The following is a 16,765-nucleotide window of genomic DNA, read 5'->3' as shown; positions in this document are numbered from 1 at the left end:
GGGCTGCCCAACAGGTGCGCTGTCTGCGGGCGGCCGCTCCTCAGCTCCGGGCTGCTGTGCCGCTGTGCGCTGCGCTGCCGGAGCGCTCCGAGATGCAAACTTCTGAGCTGCTCTGCGTGGGTGTTTCCCGCGGTATTATTATTATTAATATATGTATATATTTTCCAACAACAAAGTTTCGTGGAAAGGAAGGGATTTTTCAGAGAGGAACTCGGTTCCTCAAGAATTGCGGCACTGAGGAACGCTGTTGGTTGTATTGGCTGTGTGCTTAATTTTCTGGTGGGCTTCTCATCTGGTAGCAGATACTGCGGAAGATGCATCTCGGTCTGCAGTGTTAAGAATGCTCCTTGGGGTGTCTCTGCTTTAGCACGTGTGAATTTCGGGTGTAGCATAAAATAGAAAGGGAAAAAGAAAGTCAAATAAAAATATTTATCCAAGTATTCCATGTAACCTTCCATTTTCCCGTGGGTTCCCAAGTACTGCTTGTGAAGTCAACTTTTAAAAAGAGCTTTTCCCTAGAGAGCAGTTCACATTTTTCAAGGGGAGAAAGGATGGGTGAAATTGAATCGTCCAAATTAAGGCAAAATGAATTGCTTAATATTCAGAGGGGTTGATAAATGAACCATTAAATCAACACTCGCGTAGTGGCTCATTGAAAAGAGAAATGAACAGCTCTCAATTGTGTGCTGTGCGGAATGGGTCGTGGTGACGTTTGTACATTGGTTTGCTGCTGAGCCCTTCTGTTAATGGATAGGTGTGCTCTGTGACATTCCCTGTGTGTGGGGATAAACTCCCGTGCCCTGTGAGTGCATCTGCTGTAAATGAGCACGGTTGTCCCACTTCCAGCATCGTTTCAAAGAGGAGAAGTCTTAGTAGTGTTCATAAATTAACCTAATTCCATTGACTTCTTGTGGCACTGTGTATCAATTGAGGATCCAGACCGGTATTACAGACTACTTTTCTTTTTGAGGAAGAATTCTATTCCGAATGCCAGTTTGAGACAAAACGATCCTGATAAATGAAAAATAAGAGTCAAGATTTGGAAACAACCCCAACGAGATGACTGAGAGTAAAAGCTCTTTAGAGATGTTCGCCTCTCAGTAATACGGTGCGTGAACTTTGCTCCTGAGCTCTGTGATTAACAGAGGTACAGCTGTTGCAATATGCTGGTTGCTGCTGAGGAATTACCTCTGTCTTTCCCCCTTGAAATCACTGAAATTGGAGTGCAGTGAAGACATCGGCTTGCTCCTTATGGTGCCTCCTGGAGGCTTTTAGCGTTTTGTTTGAGGAATTGTGACTTGTGTGCCTGCGTTGTCCTTTATTTGCCCCTCCTTGCAGGTGACTTAGAAAGGTTGGTGTTGCTTGCAGCTTTTAGAACTCAAGAAGTAGCGGTTCTTTTGTTTTGTGTTTCAAAGCGAGTGCTACAAGCAGGAAATTGGAGGAATAGATTCTCCAGTTCACTGCTGAAGGCAGGACTGGGAGTTGATGCATGGCTTTGGAAGGCTCCTTGCCCACCTTTCCTTTGGCTGAGGGTGAGCCAGCGTGCAGACCTGCAGGCAGGCAGGGCAGGCTGTTCAGGTGTTCGTAATTATGTAAAGGTGTTATGTAATGTGGTCTGCTGCTCCTTATTTAATGTGACGTGTGGACGCAGTGTGCATGCACAGATCCTCTGGGTGATAGGTTATTAGGTGGTTCATTAGGAGCTGCTTGAATGCATGGAGAGCTTTGTAGGCTCTGTGATGAAGCAGATGGTCAGGAAGGTGTTTCCTTCATGAGAGGAGACTCTGGATCTGGAAATGCCTTTAGATAGTGTCTGATGGTATGTGCATTTTGGAATTATTTGCTGTTCTTGTGGTCCAGGGTAGCTGCAGGTATGTTTCTGCACCAGCAGCTCTGGTTATGCTGCTCTTCATTCACTTCATGCTTAAAAAGAAAAGAAATACGAAGTTGTCCTGAGAGCCAGCCATCCCACCTAATGTTATCCTGCTGCTTCTGTTTCCTTGCTTGCTATTTTTCTTTGAAGTTGTAATGCATTTCTTCAGTTCTTTTGATAAAGACTAACTTGAGCTTGCTGGGAAATGGTCATTCTACATTGCGAAAGTGCCAGCATCTCACTGACATTATTTTGGGAATACTGGAGGAAAATATAAAAGATTCACTTGCATTGATTAAAGCCCCCAGGGCAGCCTTCTAACACCGCAGTGGGAAAAAAAACAACCTTCTCTCTTGTCTACTCCAGCTTTTATTTCATCTGTGAGAACCTGAGGCTTTGTTATCTGCTTACATCAGGTCCCTTAGGGGTGCTTGAGGAGGAAGGTGTCAGCCTAAGAGCTCTACGCGCCATCGGAGCCCATTTGTCTTTGGCAATCCGTCTGGCTGCCCAGCGTTGGTTCCCTGCCTCCGTGCCACTGACCACTGGCATCCTAAAGGAGGCAGAACTCGTGCCAGCATGCAGCTCATTGCCCCAGAAATATTTTCCAACCGAATGTCAGAAATGAATTAACGGCTGCTTGGTGTTTTCCCAGGGGTTTTGGCAAGATAGGTGCTGCTTAATGACAAACTTGGATTTACGAGGTAACTGCAAGGAGAGAATGCACAGGAACTTTGTCTTTCATCTGTAGCTTTCTGGTGCTTTGTGCAGCTCACAGCTTGTCTCTCACTGATTTTAATAAGGGAATTTTGCTGAATGCAGTCGGAGTGGTTTGGAAACACACCACTAAATTTTTTGGACAACAGGTTAGTAAGCATGGCAAATAGCCTCCTAATTTCCTTTTCAATAACCTTGCCAATTCGTAGGCCTTCCCTGCACTCCCTTGCTGCAGTCTCCCACCCTCCCAAGTTTCCAAGGTGGATGCTATGTGAATGCCAGTGCTTCTTCTCAGTTTGGGTCTAAATATTGCAGAGATGAACTCTTCCTGGCCTGCTGACCAGGGCCAGCATAAGCACTGCTTTGTGTTCCTGTGCCTTTCCCTGTGAACACCTTCTTCCTCCCTGCCTTCATCTGCTGCTCTCCATCCTGGTGCACCTGAATGTGCTTTGTATCATGCTGATTCTGAGATGACCCACCCCAACCTCCCCAAGTTGATTTCTGCCATTTTTAGCTGCTGTTCTGTTAAATTTGAGTACAGCTTAAAAATCTTTGTTTTTGTAGCCTTTGAAAAACAGAGTCTCTTGCTTTTCATAGAGATAGTGTGCTGGAGTCATCATCCGTCTGCTCCTCCGCTTGGAAAAAAAGGTTATTTGGTTCCTCATGGAGGTGAAAACTTTTCACATCTCAACATCATGCTCTGTTTATCAGTGAACATTAAGTTTTAAGTATTTTTGCTTTAGAATTTGGTGATGCTTTCAAGAAGCTGGTGATGCACGGAGAGCTCACTGAATCTAGTGCATTGTACATCCCTCCTCCTGGTGATGTGGTGTTTTGGGAAGGCTTTTGGCTTTGGGAATGCCATGCTTTCCTGCAGTGTGCACACAGCAGGGCCAGCAGCCAGGCTCCAGCGCTGAGCCGTGTGAACTCCCCTAAGGAAAGGAAAGCACTGAAGTGTTCACCTTTGGGTGCAGACTTCTCATTAATGTTCTGCTTAGTCCCCATGGTCTGGGCTTTGAAGGGCAACCACCAATGCAAAAAAGCAGAGCTGGGACCACAACCAGGTGCTGCTGGAGCTTTGCTGCACTTAAAACTGGTGGTGTTGGCCACCAGTGGATGGACCAGTTCTGACACAGTGGAACTTGTGAGCAGGTCCTTGCACTGAAGGCTTGTGTCGACTGTGTGGTTGCTCAGTGGGGTGTGCTCTGCTCCACAGCCCCGTGCTCAGGTGTGAGTCGAGCTGCAGTGCACGTCTCTGTAGGCACGGCGGCCCTGAGCAGCTCTTTGTGGGCATTCTTCCTTGTTCAGGGGTTAGCCTGAGAATTCAAGTTGGTTCATTTGCAGTGCTGACACTGCTCGTGGACCACTCTTCGTTATTCTCTGTAGTGCATGGATTGCTCAGCAGAGGGAGAACAGACCGTACTGCGTGAGATACCTTGATGCCAGCAGGCAGTCACTGCTCTGGCTGCTGGCAGGGAGGGGAGTCCCCAAACTGCCCTCCGTGCTGGTTTTTTTTTTGTTTGTTTGTTTTCTTCTTATTTTTAAAGCTCTGAGCTAAGTTGTGACTTTCAGCTCTTGATCAAAAGTAGCTGCATCAGTTTGTAGGTTAATGGACTATTACGGACATGGCTATCACGGTAGGTGGCTGTGATTTAAAAAAAAAACAAAAAACAAAACAGCAATAAAAAACCTACGTTATGTCCAAGTCTAGGATACAGCACTCCTGAAAGTATCTCTTGGGTCCCACTGGAACTTTCCTAAATATTCGGGAAGAAGTGTGGCCGTTGGCCTTTATTGACTGAAGCTTTATTATACATCCAGATACTTCAAGGTAACAAACAAAACCACAAAACCCTCTCTCCTAAAAAACAAACAAAGAAATATCTCCACTCGGATTAGTTGGAATTTGTGCAGTAAGTAATCCACATCACTTGACTCTGGGCCTGAGCTCTTGGTGCTGTATAGCAGTGCAGCCCCACTGCCTTCTTGGTGCTCTGCCCGCTCTGCTGCCAGCTGGACACCAGGGCTGCTCTTTTGGGGGAGAGCATGAGCAGAAGGTTGCCATGGAGGTGTATTTTTTTTTTGTGGTGGGTATTTTTCTTTGAGGGTGAGAACAGTACTGCATCAGAGAGTGAAATCTGTGCATAGACAGACTGGTTGCACGAGGCTACTCCAGTATCCTGGGTCTCTAAAGAGTTCCTCTGCTTGGCCAGAGGGCATGGCTCGTCTCTGCAATGGTGCAGTGGAGGTTTTCTTAATAAATGAAAGAGTCTTTTTAAGGCATGAATTGAGAGTCTGCAGAGAATCATGATCAGGGTCTTAGCCCTCTTCTAGGGCATCCTGGAGGGAGCTCCAGCGATGGCAGAGCATGCACGCAGCCCAGCAAAGCACGAGTCTCTGGGAGGTGCTGAAGCTGGAGCAGGACATCCCACTGTCTGTATTCCCATTCCTGATGGTTAAAACTCACTCTGTCATGGTGTCAGACAGCAGTCTGTATCCTTGCTTCTGCCGTGGATCTGCCAGGTCCAACCTTGCATGCACAGCACCCGCACTGCCTGTGGGTACCACCGTGCCTTGCTGGGGTGGGCAGTGAGGCTGATGCTGTGTGCAGGAGGAGCGGCTCGCTGCCAGGAGAGCTCATCTCTGCTGGGTAATGAGCTCTGCCTCACTCAGGGCTGAATTGCTGCTGTATGGATCGCAGCAAAGTGCAAATGAGAATGCAGCACTGGGCACTTCGTACAACCTCTCCTGTACATGGCAAAGAGCTAATTAAACAAGAGCTGGTTTGAGCTCTTGGACTGCTGCTAGCCTGACTTTTCATAGAAGAATCTTGTGCAGTTTGTCTTGCTCCAGTAACTTTCTGAAGTCTCTCAAAGTGTGTTGCCACAGCCCCCAGATTTTGTTCTCTTACCCTGTGTTGTGAGTTCAAAATCAAAAAAGCTGCGTTGCTGACTGAAGCTTGATCCATCCTGACAGCTGCCCGTGTGCCTGTGCAAAACGTACAGCCCTGGTGTGGGGTAGAAAGGTCTTCCATGATTTAGAACATAATCTGTGCATTGCTTTTTTTCTTTTTAATTATAAAGTCCCCAGTGCAGGAAGCGTGAACTCTTTTCGGAGTGTCAGCATGCACAGCTATGCTCCTCTTGTGACTTATTTTATGGACATAGACAGGATGTAAATGGATTTTCTACCTTACGCTTTCCTTCTGAACAAGGACACAATTTGCTGCTTTTGCTGTCACGCTCAAGTAAAACCTTAACCCTGAATTTTAACTCTTCTATATCATCCAGTTTACAGTTATTCCAACTTTCAAGTCTTTTAGTGTGTTACTGCTCAAAAACGTGAGTACAAAATGGCCTTTAGAGCAAGAATACCTTGTCTAACTTGACTGCTTTTTCATTGCTTCAGTAAGACCAAAGAATCATAGCGTGTAGCTTAGTTTTCTGCTTACTGGTTGGTCCTGCATGGCTGAATTATTTTTGTAGTTTTGTATATAGAGTTTGCCATAGCATTTTGTGTTTAAAAAAGAAAACAGAATAAAATATTTGATTATAATATGAGATTATTTTACTGTTTTAGAATAGGCACCGGGCAACCCATTGTTCTTGGTGAAACTAAAGGCTTGCTTTGCATCGTGTACCAAATCCTTCATTTTAGGAGGAGGATGTGATGGCAAAACAGCCTTGCTTTGACGATAGTTTGGTTGTTTTATGCTGTGCTGGAAATAAATACTTGAAAGGAGATGTTAGGTCTGAGGGAGGTGTTTGGAAGCAGGTAGTAGGGCTGAGTGGGCAAATAGGGATGGGGCCAAACTTACTGACCCTGGTGTCCGAGTAATTATTGGGGGTGGAGTCATCCACACTGTGATTAATTACCAACGCGTAATGATTCCTGAAAGGCATGAATGTAAGGTTTGATGTATTGGCTGAGTTGTCTGAAAAACAAATCTGTTGTATATTCTCCTTTTTCTTTTTCTGTTCTCCTTTGTGCCCGACTCCAGCACTGAGCTCTTTGGCTGCTGAGCAGCTCTTGTTCCTCTGCCCAAGTTTGGGTCTTTTTCTCAGCACTGTGGCATGGGCCCCATGCAGGCTGATGTGTAACGCTGCCAAGTGCTATAATATCATATTTAGAACATATTTTACTGGTTTAGGTGAAAAGCACCTGCATGCTAATTGCCTATAAGAAAATAAACAGAGACGGAGGATTTCAAATATATTTATAGGATATTGCTAGTAGTCTCTGTTTTGGCTTAAACAGCAAAGCTGTCTGACTTGAATGAAACTGATTTAAAGACGAGATGCAGACCGTGCTCAGGGTGGCTCTAGAAACCTCATCAGCGTCCCTTTTAATTGGCTGCTGCAGAAGTGCATTTGTTCAGTCACATCTTTTGGAAAGATGAAGCAGCACAGAAGCTTTGTAAACAGCAACAGTGTATCCTGCATGGCTCAGTGGGGTCGCAGTTGGAGGAGCATTCTTAGCATCAGAAGATGCAGAAGTCAGAATGTTAGTCATTCTACTGTATGCATTAAGAGAATGCGTTAAGAGTAATCAGAGAGATTCAGCAGCTGGAATATGCTGGAGATGTTTTCCCCAAACCTCACACCTTCAGCAGTTGGTAATTACTCATGAACACGGTGTGAAAAGCTGTGCTGTAAGAGCAGCTGTCTCAGGTGAGCGGCTCTGCCCTCAGCCATTGCTCCACTTGGGGATACAAGCGTTGGCTTTAAGGTGGGAATAGGATATTTTATAATGAATGATACAAAATGTATTGTTCTCCATCTGCTTCTCTTGCTATGCAAGAGTGTCCTTGCAGGGGCAGAAACACACTTTTTTGGTACTTGCTTTTTTTCTTCCGCTTATGGGAAGCTTCTGATCTACTTGAACTCCTGCTTGTAGCTTCTGATCTTTCTGAATTTGGCTTCTCACCCAGCATGGTTCTGCTCCTCTGGTGTTACAGCAGCTCCAGTTGTCTACTGGACTCGGTGTTCTAACCCAGCCCATGTGTAATACATGGTATTTCACATGTCTGCTGAGTGCTATGTTTAGGACTTCTTTGTATATAATCTTCACGTGTAAAAGCTGCCCTTCCTTCCTAGCAGCCTGCAGAGGAAGAAAAATAGAAGGTGGAGCATTTTATGCAGAAATGGAGAATACAGTGTACAGCTGAACACGTGTAATGCACCTGTCCTTTTGGGATGGGAGGTGGTGTAAGGGGACTTCAGAGTGTTTTTTCCTTTAACTTATGAAGCATCTTGAATTTTATCTGCTCCATTACTTGAAGCCTTGTATATTTCCCTTTTTCTAGTAAGACCAAAGGTGAAATTTTATGGCTTGTTGTAAGCCAAATGTTTGACTGGTTAACCAATACCTGTAGTTCCAGGGTGGAGATTCTTACACAGCTTAGCCCAAGTATTCCAATTTATCAATTAAACACATTGTAATACTTCACAAGAAAATTGCATGTCTTTGTATGTTTTCTTTTACAGGTGGGATTCTATGATTCTGTGGGTGTTTTAAAGACAGACAGATCAGGAGTTCATTCTGTTCCATTATGATGCTGTGCATTTCAGTCTCTGTCTTTCCTGAAGAGTTCTGAAGTTTTCTTTTTTTGCTACTGCTGAATTGGTGTTTCCAGAGAACTGTCTGCAGTGACTACATCTCTCTTGTGATCTAAAGCAGCTAATTCACAGCCTGTCAGTCTATGTGGACAGTCATACCCATTTTTTCAGTGCAATATTTTGCATTTATTAACATCTAATTTCTCTGTCATTTTGCTCTCCAATCACAGTGCCTTGGGACGCTTCTGCACCTTTTGCATCTGGTGGTTACAGTTCTGCCTCCTCTTCATCGTTCTCTTTTGTCTGCACAGTCCAGCCCTTCATTGCCTCCCTTTTCCTTCTCAGACTTGTAATGGATATGTGAACTCATACAGGTCTTGGCAAAGATGCTGAGATTCGTGAATACCTCTCTTCATCATGACAAGTGTTTTTTATTATTTTTTTCCTTTTCTTTTTTTTTTTTTCTTTTTCAGTTGTTGACTCTTAAATGTCCTTTCTTTCTATCCCATCATTCCCTAGGTTCTTACTCTGTGGTCTGCCTCTACATATGTGTTGTGGGTTTTTTTGGTTTTTTTATTTATTTTATTTTATTTGTGTTTATGACTTTTCGATGCTGCTTGCTGAAGGATTCAGGGAAAGCCAGCAGCACAGATATCCATGCACAGCTCATCATCTTATTCGTATGCTCCTTATTCCCTTCAAGGGCATGTAATAGAATGGCTGTGTGTGGACCACAACTCAGTGATCTGCAGTTCTGAAGATTTGGCTTTGTAATGCAACATTCAGCTGTAACAGCCAATGAAAGAAGTGTGAAATGCTGTATGTAAGTTTTTGTGAGCAGTGTGCTTGCTTCGTTTTTGTTCTGATCCCAGAGTTGTTTCGAGTTGAGGGGTCCGAGAATCAGAACTCATGGGAACAATGCATTGATGTGTGGTTAAGTGTTGCACTGCATGGCACTGCCATGGAAATTTTCAGCCCTGCAGAGTGAGAGATAAAACTATTTTTCATCAATGGCAGTAACTTTTAATGCATTTATTATGAGGGGAAAAAAAACCCAAACACTTGAATTTACATTGACAGAACTTGTATTACAGTTTGAAGTCATTCCTGTGTAGAAGTAGTAGGACATAATCTATCTACATTCCTCGCTCAGTGACTTCAATGAGCGCTTCAGGTTTTGTAAGTTTTGTTTCTGGAACCTTCAATTTGGGAGAAGAGACTTAGACTTTACTCTCTACATCTTTGTTCATTTCTCTACAAAGCTCTAACAAAACAGCAGTACTGCAGGCTTCTGATGCCAGCATTTGTCACTGCTCTTGTATTGTAACTCTGTTTTACGGGGAATTTTATGTTAGAAGCTTATCTATGTTCTCAGTGGGAGAATCTGAAATATATATATGAAGTCTGTAATGAAAAGCAGTGGGAGGAAGCTTGGTCCTCGTAAATACCCACCTTGGAAGGAACTTGTTGAGATTCCCAAATCTTTTCCATTTATTTATTTTACTTTTTTTGCACTGTTGGTCTCTGCTGAAGTCACAGTTCCTTATGTGAGTACGTGTTTCATGTGACGTTATGTGCTGAGGTTAACAGAGCTATTAAACCTCTGTGCTGCAGCAGCAGGAAGCATTCACTCACTAAAATTGTCACCTTACTCATCCAAGGGTGGGGAGAGTCTTGTTCAGAGTCTCACTGGATGCAGATCAGCTTGGTCTCTGCCATGTGACTGATCAAGATCTTTTCTCTTTGCTTCACAACAGTGACCCTGTATGAGGGTCATGAGGAGGGACATTTGTTGGGAAAGCCCGTGCTGTCATCTTCATGATGAGATGTAGGTTACCTGTTTTTGAGTAAGCAGATTTGTAAGATGCTGATATGATATCGCAGTAGTTTGAAGATAAAAACGAAACAGTGGACGATTTTCACATGAAATGAAATGGTAATTCAACTTAATTTGATTGTTCTTCTCTCTTTCTTTATTTCTGGGATCTGCTCTGTCTGAATTGCACTTGTCAGAAGGAAACAGCTTTTGTCTTTCTCAGAGCAGCTGTGATCTCAAAGTCATGAACATCTTGCTGCGGTGGTTGCCGAAATAAATATTTCTGCAGTTTCAGTTAATTGGTACCAAGAAGGCAAAGCCCTGAACGTGAGAGTAATTCCACATGATCTTAGATGCTGCTCTGGGTGACAGGGCTGGAGTTTCCAAACACAAACTGCCCTCGCTGCTGTCTTCATGCTGTCCCTGCAGTACTATGAGAGATGGCTCAGTCCAGATCTCCCTCCTGCTGATGCAGGTCAGCAGCCTGGTAGATTTGCTCATAGTGCCTTCCAAAACCTGAAAGCCATGCCAAAGTTTTCTGCAAATGTTTGGTCACTCCATGGACTGTCTTTCCAACCATGGATGCCTCTCTCCTGTGTGCATCCCTTAGGAAGTTACCTAAGCCTCCTTGTGTTGGCAGAACAGAACATTAGAGAGAACCACAGGTTTGATTTAAATGAATTTCCAGAGACAGCCAGATGGGGAAAAAAATTAACAAGTACCCATTGTGGTTGACAAGCTCAAATGAGGTCAAGATGGAGATGAACCTGCAATTGTCAGCATGCTCTTTATGCCTTTGGCCAGCCAATACTTGTCTGTTCTGCTTAATTCCAGTGCTAATTGCTTGTCCTTACGCTATACTTCATGATCTCCCGTACAGATGACCATTAGATTAATTAGCCCTTCATACTGAGGGGTAGAAGTACTACATGCAGATGGAAATAAGGCCTGAAGAGTGATATATTATCGAATGAGATCAGTTAGAGTGGTGCTCCTGAGAAAAGACAGCAAATAATTCACCTCTTTTTCAGGAAGCCTACGGCAGAAGCTAAGAGGAAAGACCTGCTGTCCCGTTTGTGGAGTTTGTGATCCCATTTAGGGCTTGAAGGGTTGCTTGACTCAATGCATGCTGCGTTGCCCAGCTGTTGGCAGGGCTGGGGCAGGACATTGGTGAATGCCTTGCTGTGGGCTGGAAGCTGCTACTCCAGCTTCACCAAGGTGTTGCATGAGTACCTGTGTGTGCCAGTTGCTGGAAGGTGCCTTCAGTCACATCCAATCTTGCTGGGTTTCATTGCTCTTGTGTAAATAACAAAATCATTGCATCAGCTTTTTACACAGCAGGGCTGATATTGGCAGTGGTACCTTGTTAAAATGAAAGACTGTCTATCTTATTGCAGATAATGTGAGACTAGCCTGTATTTTCTGCTTTCTGACAATATTCTGTGCCAGATAAAGTCCAGTGAGAGTTATGTGTGGTTTTAACCACTCTTCTTTTTTTCCTCCGAGGACTGTTTTGTTTCAAGAGACTTTTTTAATGGAGAAGGTGAGGATTTGGTGTTGTACTTTAATTTTACAATAATAAAAGCATTATTTCAAAGGATAAATGTGCTTGCTGAGGACAGAAACACAACAGCAGTGCACTCAGCATTGATGACAAAGAACCCAGAAGTTGTTTTAAACATAACCTATTCTCATGAAGTTTGCTTTGTCTGTGTTTATGGGAAAGACGTGTCTCTACCTAAATTTTAGAAGCTGAAATTTCAAGTAAGTGAAAAACAGTATGCTACAGATAGTTAAAAATACTGGAAGCTTATGGATGTTCAAAGTGTCTCATATTTTAGTACAGAATCTCATTAAAAAAAAAAACAAAAACAAAACAAAAGCAAAAAAAAACCAAAAAAACCCAAAACTCTTGAGACTTGGCACTACAGTCAAAATTTCTTAAGGAAAAATAATAGTTCTTAGGTTGTATTTTTGATTCCTGCATTAATGCCATCACTGAGCAGCTGAACAAATTAAAAGCCACATTAGGTATCCACATCCTCATAGTGTTAAATAGGAAACTATATGGTCAAGGGCTGTAGTCACATTCAGGTACAGGCATCTGGCTGGGGAGCCTTGAGGCAGCACAGTCACTGGAGCCTCTGCAGGGTGAACCAGGGCTCTGGGCTGGAGCCTGATTCTCTCCTGTGTGTGTGGGTGTCTGGGTTTAAAGAAATTAGCTGCCTGCATTGATTCTCCATCTCTTCTTGCTGATTGATTCTGGATGTTCAGTGCAGTTTGTAGTGCATGGGGGGACCTTCCAGAAGAGGTGCTGAGTGCAGTGGGGTCAGTGACTGCAACAGCCAGGAAAAGCAAAGTGCTTGCCACCCAAAACAAGCATGGGAAGGGATGATGTTGTTAATAGTCATTTATGTTTCTTTTCTGTCCTAAAGATTGGATTGGAAGGTTTTCCAAAGAGAAGACAAAGAAATAGATTTTTCTTTTTTTAAGTTTCTTTGATCTGTAATGACAGAGGTTTGTGGAGTTGCAGCTAATTTTGCTGCCAGATGCTGCTTGTGGGTTGAAAAAATGACCTCTCATCGGTAACACAAGGCAGAATGTCAGCTCATGCATGGAGGGCTTTGTAAGGATTTGTCCTGTAAGCTGGGAGCTCCGCAGTTAAAAGCAACAGAGGAGTAATACATGTATCAGCTGGTCCATCAACTCTGTAATGAAGCTTTTCTAATGATGGCTGGAAGTATCACTGGTGGTGAGTCTGTCAGAATAATACAGGTATTACAGTGACTGTTTCTCGAGATGGATGGGCCAGGGCTACAGGAAGGCTGATGGAGCTCTCACAGGAGATGCATGAAGGAAGAGGAAAGCTGAGAAGAATCCTTGTCACTAATTAAAAACATATTGGCGGGGAGTACAAAGGAGGAGAAGGAGTAAATTAGTTAATGCAAAGTACTGGAGCAAGAATAAAAAGATGTACTTTGGCTTTGAATCAATTTGGACTAGAAATGAGGAGGAGGGCTATATCTAGCAAAGCAACATGCTTCAAAGAGCACTTTAGAGTGGGTAATAGGGTTTAGTTTGACAGGAGGATTAAGGGATGCAATGGTTGTTAGGAGGGCTGTGCCCCTGGAAGGCTTTGCTGGCTCTCAGTAACATGTTTGTTGATGGATCTTCCAACCAGCAAATTGGTGACTTCTCCCCTTTCTATTGTCAAATTGTGAATTTGACTTTGGAAAACTTACAGCTCCAGTGTATGAGACAACATGTTTCACCTTTACAGGCTATTCTGTCTGACCACGAAGGCTGGAATTATTTTTTTTCTGTGTACAATTGTGAAATTTAATTATACTGCTGAATTTGTCTTGCCAGATGGAGAGAACCTGAAAGAGGTTGCTTCTCTGCACCAGCTTACCTCTGCAGTCTGAGGTGTCTTCTCAGGGCAGAAATACATTTCTGGTTATCCTGTTCTGGATAAGAACTGCGCTCTGCTTCCATACACAAAGACAAGGAGTCATTTTCTGTTGACTTTATTTATTTTGAGCAGAGGCAATGAAATCCCATCTACTTTAATGTTTTGATAGGAATGGGCAGCAGAGCTATCATCTTCAGGGGAAGAAGGTTTGATAAAGTAGTTGCTCTGGGTTTCCATGCCTGAATTCACCCCTGCGTGGTGCTCTGACCTGTGTGGTCACAACATAGCATGTCAGGAGGCAAAATCCAGATTCCCAAGTAGGCTGCAAATCAAACAAACCATTTCTCAGTTTAATGGCTTTCTTTCCTCCCATGAAGGCATACGTAGAACAAACCCTGCAAAAAAAAACTGATTTGCATTTCCATTAACACCAAACAAAAACAGAAGTGAAAGTTAATATGCAGCTGTTAAATGAAGCTGAGGAAATGGGAACATTGCCGTCAGGATCACAGAAAGTAAAGGTCAATGCAAAGAAAATATTTGGATGTCAGAGCAGTGGAAGTTATGCAGAAGATGACTGCTCATCCTCAGGTTCACTCTGAGGGCATCCAGATGCATGGAATTTCCCAGCTTTTTTATCATTTATTAATGTTTTCAAAAGTGAAATAGGCCAGTGTGTTCCTTTCAAGAAGTTTTTGCTAAGAATGCCTATTCTTTGCTGAATAATTATCAGTAACAGGAAGTCTGCAAGTTCCCTGTTTCTCTGTCTAATTAACCCTGAGAATTAGCTCCCGCCATTACAGCTTTCTCAAAGAGGAAGAGTGAGCAGTGCAGGCGGTACTAACATGATACAAGCAGCTTAGAACATGTTTTGATGGCTTTTTAGTATTTTGGATCAGTAATACTCTTTTGGCACCATCAGATGTGGGGAATGTATAATCTTTCTGAGCAGCCAATTAAAATAACGACTTGGATGGCAAGTTTTCTCCTTCCTCCTGTGTATGGCTGTACCCTTCCCATCAAAGAAGTTGTATCTTAATTGGCAATCCCCCCTGCATCTGCTCTCTCTGTCACCCCCTGCAGAGCAGCACACTGCTTAATTAAAAGGGAGTTTGTGTGTTTATCCCTGAAATTTCGCTTGAGCTTTTATAGGTGTTTCAAAGACAGGAGAGTTTATGGAGACCTTAGAAAGCAATTAATCCTGTAATATTCTTTCTTTGGGGGGGGAAGAAGGGAAAGCTGAATTCATTGGAACTGAGAAGGAGCCTCAAAGTTGGTGAACTCTGCTTGTGTGTTGCAAAAAGAAGTGTGTGAGACCTGGTAAAGGACCAACCTCTCTAGGGCAGTGATATGGCCACTGTGGAAAGGAGGAGGCTTTGCTGCAGTGCTCCTGCACTGTGCTTCTCCCTCTGAAGGAGAGGCTGGGGCTGGAAGTGGAGCATCTGATTGCTCTCTGCAGACATTGAGTCTGTGGCCACTGTGACGAGCCCTTACGTAGGGAAATATTTCACAGTCACAGAACAAACTGAAGCCCGCAGCTCATTACTTTCGAACCTACAGTTTTATAACTCAGTGGCTCTCAGACGTTATGGAGTTAGGCGTCATCTTTAACTCTCTAAATTACATGCAGAAGACTGTGCACTTTTGTCATCAAAATTTTAATTAAAATCACTGCTGAGGTGTGATAGGATCCCCTGAGACAGCTCTGAACTTTTTCACATGGCTTCGGAGTCCAGTAGTCTGGAAAATACTGCTCTTCTTTATGGGAGAAAATGAGTGAATGAGGTTCTTGGGAACGGCATTTTCTCAGTGCTGTAGCTTTTTTGCTGCCTTGTGTCCTTCCTTCTGGAATCCCCAAAGGAAGATACATTGCTGGAGTCCCACAGGCTGGGAGCTGTTAGAAGTCATCCTACCAGAGTCTTGCTTGGGATACACTGATTTTTGAGCTGTAAAAGCAGCTGACTGCTGAGCCACCTCATCCCTCTGCTCGGGCTGGGTTGTGAGAGGGATTCTAATGCTTTGCAAGATGTTATAACGCCTTCAGCTCCCTACCAAGCTGGAGTTGATTAGTGTGTCACACCTTAGATTTCAGAAAAAGGCTTAAAATCAGGTGAGAAGATGACTAATGCTTTTGAGGTGGGTGTCCCTCCTGTAGCCCACAAAGCTTTTGCCAGAAGATTGCTTAAAACAGCTGCTCAATTTTACAAAGGTGGAATTAAGGGCAGTGTGAGTGCAGTTGTGACTGGTAACAGGAGCACATATAAATTTTGTATAGCCCTAAGGGACAAGATTGTAGTTTTCATCTTGCATGTAATAAAAATCATAGTCTCATGAATGGAGCCATGCTATAGAAATGGGTAGACGATGGTACTGCTTAGTGGGGACTGTGTACAAAGTTAGAAATCTAGTTTTAATAGAAAGCTGCTGAGTATCTGAGGTTGATTCACTGATGTTCTCTCAATCTGCTTGCTGGGTGCTTGGCAAAAATCCATCCCGGACTTTCTCGGGCCTGAACCATGCAAACAGCACATCCAAAGGAACAGCAATAACAAAAATAAAGAGTGAGTGGAATCTATGGACTAGAAATAAAGATTCTGGATGGATTACTGGGAGTTGGAGAATTGTCCTGCCTCCACTGGCTCGTTAAATATGATGAACCTTAGGAAAGACTGTCCTGACTTGTGGCATATGATGGAATGGACTGGAGCATGAAGCAGAAAGCTTTTGGATATGCTGTGCTCTAAGCTGTGTTTCCGCTTCTCTGAGCCAGAGGCTTTAGCTGCATGCTTTGTGCAGTTGGTGTGGAGGGAAATCAGTCCTTTGGTGTGCTCAAAAGGAATATTGGGGGTGGGGAGGGGGAAGGATTCGGCACGCTCTTGTTTTCAGTTTTCAGTTAGGAAACATTAGGCTCATGGAGATGACCAGTGAGATTGTCTTGGTAAAGACTTCTTCAAGGAGATCAAAATAAACAAGTAGGGAAGAAAAGAGTGGCTGGAAAAGCCCTACCAATTAGCAGCTTCCCCAGCCTCCGTGCTTAATTTTCTCACAAGCTAATAGGGGAGGAGGAGGGGGCATGCACCTTCATCAGAATGCTGCACAGGAGTACAGGGTTGCTATTAAAAGCCCAATAATGACTTGTATCAGTTTATGCAGATTTGCACTGCTGGGTTACTCTGTGCCTGGCACTTGGCAAAGCACAGATAACATTTAAATCAGGCAGTAAGTGTAATTAAGTACTACCCTTCAGTGCATCTCTCCTTTTAAGACATTTTTATACACCGTGATTTAGAACGTGACAATTGGGTGAGATTAAAGCAGCAAATTGTGCCTATAAAACAAGCCCTGAGAATAGCATGGGACTGTAAAATTTTATAAAGGGGAATACAGCACAT

The 16,765-nt window shown here is 43.6% G+C and overlaps 1 protein-coding gene across 3 annotated transcripts in view; it reads left to right on the top strand.

The window, feature by feature from the left end:
- The window catches only part of SGCD (sarcoglycan delta), a 317,210-nt gene that overhangs the window by 5,377 nt on the left and 295,068 nt on the right, over positions 1–16,765 (top strand). The gene's annotated exons all lie outside the window — the stretch shown is intronic.

The sequence above is a fragment of the Phasianus colchicus genome, chromosome 15 (genome assembly GCF_987193195.1).
Source record: "Phasianus colchicus chromosome 15, bPhaCol1.hap1.1, whole genome shotgun sequence".
In the NCBI taxonomy this organism is placed as follows: domain Eukaryota; kingdom Metazoa; phylum Chordata; class Aves; order Galliformes; family Phasianidae; genus Phasianus; species Phasianus colchicus.
The sequence above is the reverse complement of the archived record's forward strand: the minus strand, read 5'-3'. Positions and strand labels throughout refer to the sequence as shown.